General features: G+C 50.5%; 1 protein-coding gene across 1 annotated transcript in view; it reads right to left on the reverse strand.

The window, feature by feature from the left end:
* LOC106563906 (cell adhesion molecule 2) overlaps window positions 1-6,000 on the reverse strand; it is a 678,742-nt gene that overhangs the window by 90,636 nt on the left and 582,106 nt on the right. The window lies entirely within an intron of this gene.

The following is a 6,000-nucleotide window of genomic DNA, read 5'->3' on the forward strand; positions in this document are numbered from 1 at the left end:
CTCTCTCTCTCTCTGGGGTAGTTGTCATGGAACCACTCTGTCTCTCTCTCTCTCTCTGGGGTAGTTGTCATGGAACCACTCTGTCTCTCTCTCTCTCTCTGGGGTAGTTGTCATGGAACCACTCTGTCTCTCTCTCTCTCTCTGGGGTAGTTGTCATGGAACCACTCTGTCTCTCTCTCTCTCTGGGGTAGTTGTCATGGAACCACTCTGTCTCTCTCTCTCTCTCTGGGGTAGTTGTCATGGAACCACTCTGTCTCTCTCTCTCTCTCTGGGGTAGTTGTCATGGAACCACTCTGTCTCTCTCTCTCTCTGGGGTAGTTGTCATGGAACCACTCTGTCTCTCTCTCTCTCTCTGGGGTAGTTGTCATGGAACCACTCTGTCTCTCTCTCTCTCTGGGGTAGTTGTCATGGAACCACTCTGTCTCTCTCTCTCTCTGGGGTAGTTGTCATGGAACCACTCTGTCTCTCTCTCTCTCTCTGGGGTAGTTGTCATGGAACCACTCTGTCTCTCTCTCTCTCTCTGGGGTAGTTGTCATGGAACCACTCTGTCTCTCTCTCTCTCTCTGGGGTAGTTGTCATGGAACCACTCTGTCTCTCTCTCTCTCTCTGGGGTAGTTGTCATGGAACCACTCTGTCTCTCTCTCTCTCTCTGGGGTAGTTGTCATGGAACCACTCTGTCTCTCTCTCTCTCTCTGGGGTAGTTGTCATGGTACCACTCTGTCTCTCTCTCTCTCTCTGGGGTAGTTGTCATTGGAACCACTCTGCTCTCTCTCTCTCTCTGGGGTAGTTGTCATGGAACCACTCTGTCTCTCTCTCTCTCTGGGGTAGTTGTCATGGTACCACTCTGTCTCTCTCTCTCTCTCTGGGGTAGTTGTCATGGAACCACTCTGTCTCTCTCTCTCTCTCTGGGGTAGTTGTCCTGGAACCACTCTGTCTCTCTCTCTCTCTCTGGGGTAGTTGTCATGGAACCACTCTCTCTCTCTCTCTCTCTGGGGTAGTTGTCATGGAACCACTCTGTCTCTCTCTCTCTCTCTGGGGTAGTTGTCATGGAACCACTCTGTCTCTCTCTCTCTCTGGGGTAGTTGTCATGGAACCACTCTGTCTCTCTCTCTCTCTGGGGTAGTTGTCATGGAACCACTCTCTCTCTCTCTCTCTCTCTGGGGTAGTTGTCATGGAACCACTCTGTCTCTCTCTCTCTCTCTCTGGGGTAGTTGTCATGGAACCACTCTCTCTCTCTCTCTCTCTGGGGTAGTTGTCATGGAACCACTCTGTCTCTCTCTCTCTCTCTGGGGTAGTTGCCATGGAACCACTCTGTCTCTCTCTCTCTCTGGGGTAGTTGTCATGGAACCACTATGTCTCTCTCTCTCTCTCTGGGGTAGTTGTCATTGGAACCACTCTGTCTCTCTCTCTCTCTCTGGGGTAGTTGTCATGGAACCACTCTGTCTCTCTCTCTCTCGGGGTAGTTGTCATGGAACCACTCTGTCTCTCTCTCTCTCTCTGGGGTAGTTGTCATGGAACCACTCTGTCTCTCTCTCTCTCTGTGGTAGTTGTCATGGAACCACTCTGTCTCTCTCTCTCTCTGGGGTAGTTGTCATGGAACCACTCTGTCTCTCTCTCTCTCTCTGGGGTAGTTGTCATGGAACCACTCTGTCTCTCTCTCTCTCTCTGGGGTAGTTGTCATGGAACCACTCTGTCTCTCTCTCTCTGGGGTAGTTGTCATGGAACCACTCTGTCTCTCTCTCTCTCTGGGGTAGTTGTCATGGAACCACTCTGCCTCTCTCTCTCTCTCTGGGGTAGTTGCCATGGAACCACTCTGTCTCTCTCTCTCTCGGGGTAGTTGTCATGGAACCACTCTGTCTCTCTCTCTCTCTCTGGGGTAGTTGTCATGGAACCACTCTGTCTCTGTCTCTCTCTCTGGGGTAGTTGTCATGGTACCACTCTATCTCTCGCTCTCTCTCTGGGGTAGTTGTCATGGAACCACTCTGTCTCTCTCTCTCTCTCTGGGGTAGTTGTCATGGAACCACTCTGTCTCTCTCTCTCTCTCTCTGGGGTAGTTGTCATGGAACCACTCTGTCTCTCTCTCTCTCTGGGGTAGTTGTCATGGAACCACTCTGTCTCTCTCTCTCTCTGGGGTAGTTGTCATGGAACCACTCTGTCTCTCTCTCTCTCTCTGGGGTAGTTGTCATGGAACCACTCTGTCTCTCTCTCTCTCTGGGGTAGTTGTCATTGGAACCACTCTGTCTCTCTCTCTCTCTCTGGGGTAGTTGTCATGGAACCACTCTGTCTCTCTCTCTCTGGGGTAGTTGTCATGGAACCACTCTGTCTCTCTCTCTCTCTCTGGGGTAGTTGTCATGGAACCACTCTGTCTCTCTCTCTCTCTGGGGTAGTTGTCATGGAACCACTCTGTCTCTCTCTCTCTCTGGGGTAGTTGTCATGGAACCACTCTGTCTCTCTCTCTCTCTGGGCTAGTTGTCATGCTACCACTCTGTCTCTCTCTCTCTCTGTGGGCTAGTTGTCATGGAACCACTCTGTCTCTCTCTCTCTCTGGGGTAGTTGTCATGGAACCACTCTGTCTCTCTCTCTCTCTGGGGTAGTTGTCATGGAACCACTCTGTCTCTCTCTCTCTCTCTGGGGTGTTGTCATGGAACCACTCTGTCTCTCTCTCTCTCTCTGGGGTAGTTGTCATGGAACCACTCTGTCTCTCTCTCTCTCTGGGGTAGTTGTCATGGAACCACTCTGTCTCTCTCTCTCTCTGGGGTAGTTGTCATGGAACCACTCTGTCTCTCTCTCTCTCTGGGGTAGTTGTCATGGTACCACTCTGTCTCTCTCTCTCTCTCTGGGGTAGTTGTTATGGTACCACTCTGTCTCTCTCTCTCTCTCTCTGGGGTAGTTGTCATGGAACCACTCTCTCTCTCTCTCTCTCTCTGGGGTAGTTGTCATGGAACCACTCTGTCTCTCTCTCTCTGGGGTAGTTGTCAGGGAACCACTCTGTCTCTCTCTCTCTCTCTTGGGTAGTTGTCATGGAACCACTCTGTCTCTCTCTCTCTCTCTCTGGGGTAGTTGTCATGGAACCACTCTGTCTCTCTCTCTCTCTGGGGTAGTTGTCATGGAACCACTCTGTCTCTCTCTCTCTCTCTGGGGTAGTTGTCATGGTACCACTCTCTCTCTCTCTCTCTCTGGGGTAGTTGTCATGGAACCACTCTGTCTCTCTCTCTCTCTGGGGTAGTTGTCATGGAACCACTCTGTCTCTCTCTCTCTCTGGGGTAGTTGTCATGGTACCACTCTGTCTCTCTCTCTCTCTCTGGGGTAGTTGTCATGGTACCACTCTGTCTCTCTCTCTCTCTGGGGTAGTTGTCATGGAACCACTCTGTCTCTCTCTCTGGGGTAGTTGTCATGGAACCACTCTGTCTCTCTCTCTCTCTCTGGGGTAGTTGTCATGGAACCACTCTGTCTCTCTCTCTCTCTCTGGGGTAGTTGTCATGGAACCACTCTGTCTCTCTCTCTCTCTCTGGGGTAGTTGTCATGGAACCACTCTCTCTCTCTGGGGTAGTTGTCATGGAACCACTCTGTCTCTCTCTCTCTCTGGGGTAGTTGTCATGGAACCACTCTGTCTCTCTCTCTCTCTCTCTCTGGGGTAGTTGTCATGGAACCACTCTGTCTCTCTCTCTCTCTCTCTCTCTCTGGGGTAGTTGCCATGGAACCACTCTGTCTCTCTCTCTCTCTCTGGGGTAGTTGTCATGGAACCACTCTGTCTCTCTCTCTCTCTGGGGTAGTTGTCATGTGACCACTCTGTCTCTCTCTCTCTCTGGGGTAGTTGTCATGGAACCACTCTGTCTCTCTCTCTCTCTGGGGTAGTTGTCATGGAACCACTCTGTCTCTCTCTCTCTCTCTGGGGTAGTTGTCATGGAACCACTCTGTCTCTCTCTCTCTCTCTGGGGTAGTTGTCATGGAACCACTCTGTCTTTCTCTGGGGTAGTTGTCACAGAACCACTCTGTCTCTCTCTCTCTGGGGTAGTTGTCATGGAACCACTCTGCCTCTCTCTCTCTCTCTGGGGTAGTTGCCATGGAACCACTCTGTCTCTCTCTCTCTGGGGTAGTTGTCATGGAACCACTCTGTCTCTCTCTCTCTCTCTGGGGTAGTTGTCATGGAACCACTCTGTCTCTGTCTCTCTCTCTGGGGTAGTTGTCATGGTACCACTCTATCTCTCGCTCTCTCTCTGGGGTAGTTGTCATGGAACCACTCTGTCTCTCTCTCTCTCTCTGGGGTAGTTGTCATGGAACCACTCTGTCTCTCTCTCTCTCTCTCTGGGGTAGTTGTCATGGAACCACTCTGTCTCTCTCTCTCTCTCTGGGGTAGTTGTCATGGAACCACTCTGTCTCTCTCTCTCTCTCTGGGGTAGTTGTCATGGAACCACTCTGTCTCTCTCTCTCTCTCTGGGGTAGTTGTCATGGAACCACTCTGTCTCTCTCTCTCTCTGGGGTAGTTGTCATGGTACCACTCTGTCTCTCTCTCTCTCTCTGGGGTAGTTGTCATGGTACCACTCTGTCTCTCTCTCTCTCTCTGGGGTAGTTGTCATGGTACCACTCTGTCTCTCTCTCTCTCTGGGGTAGTTGTCATGGAACCACTCTGTCTCTCTCTCTCTCTCTGGGGTAGTTGTCATGGAACCACTCTGTCTCTCTCTCTCTCTCTGGGGTAGTTGTCATGGAACCACTCTGTCTCTCTCTCTCTCTCTGGGGTAGTTGTCATTGGAACCACTCTGTCTCTCTCTCTCTCTCTGGGGTAGTTGTCATGGAACCACTCTCTCTCTCTCTCTCTCTCTGGGGTAGTTGTCATGGAACCACTCTGTATCTCTCTCTCTCTCTGGGGTAGTTGTCATGGAACCACTCTCTCTCTCTCTCTCTCTGGGGTAGTTGTCATGGTACCACTCTGTCTCTCTCTCTCTCTCTGGGGTAGTTGTCATGGTACCACTCTGTCTCTCTCTCTCTCTGGGGTAGTTGTCATGGAACCACTCTGTCTCTCTCTCTCTCTCTGGGGTAGTTGTCATGGAACCACTCTGTCTCTCTCTCTCTCTCTGGGGTAGTTGTCATGGAACCACTCTGTCTCTCTCTCTCTCTCTGGGGTAGTTGTCATGGAACCACTCTGTCTCTCTCTCTCTCTGGGGTAGTTGTCATTGGAACCACTCTCTCTCTCTCTCTCTGGGGTAGTTGTCATGGAACCACTCTGTATCTCTCTCTCTCTCTGGGGTAGTTGTCATGGAACCACTCTCTCTCTCTCTCTCTCTCTGGGGTAGTTGTCATGGTACCACTCTGTCTCTCTCTCTCTCTCTCTCTCTGGGGTAGTTGTCATGGAACCACTCTCTCTCTCTCTCTCTCTCTCTGGGGTAGTTGTCATGGTACCACTCTGTCTCTCTCTCTCTCTGGGGTAGTTGTCATGGAACCACTCTCTCTCTCTCTCTCTCTGGGGTAGTTGTCATGGAACCACTCTGTCTCTCTCTCTCTCTCTGGGGTAGTTGTCATGGAACCACTCTCTCTCTCTCTCTGGGGTAGTTGTCATGGAACCACTCTCTCTCTCTCTCTCTCTCTGGGGTAGTTGCCAGCAATCCAATTGAATGGAATACTGAGCCAGGAGATAGACAGACTCTAGATGTTCTGAAATAATCATTTTGACATCATTCTTCCAGTGACCTAAAACAAACCTTTCTTCTCCAAACGTTGTTGAGTCGGTATATAATTAGCCTTGTCCTAGCCAGGACAGACCATAGGGTAGAAGCCTTGGCCCCCCTCCCAATCAATCTCCTTAACTCTGGGTGCCAAGCAGAGAGACATCATCACGTCTCACTTTCAGTCTTTAGTATCCCAGGCTTTAAGGTTACAGAATTGGCATTGTTGAATTACAAACAACAACAACAACAACAACAACAAGAACAAATGGTTAATGCTTACCGGGAAGACGGAAAGAAAAAACAACAAAACAAAAACTCAATCTCTGTTTATTTTTGT

This window comes from Salmo salar, chromosome ssa11 (genome assembly GCF_905237065.1).
Source record: "Salmo salar chromosome ssa11, Ssal_v3.1, whole genome shotgun sequence".
NCBI lineage: Eukaryota > Metazoa > Chordata > Actinopteri > Salmoniformes > Salmonidae > Salmo > Salmo salar.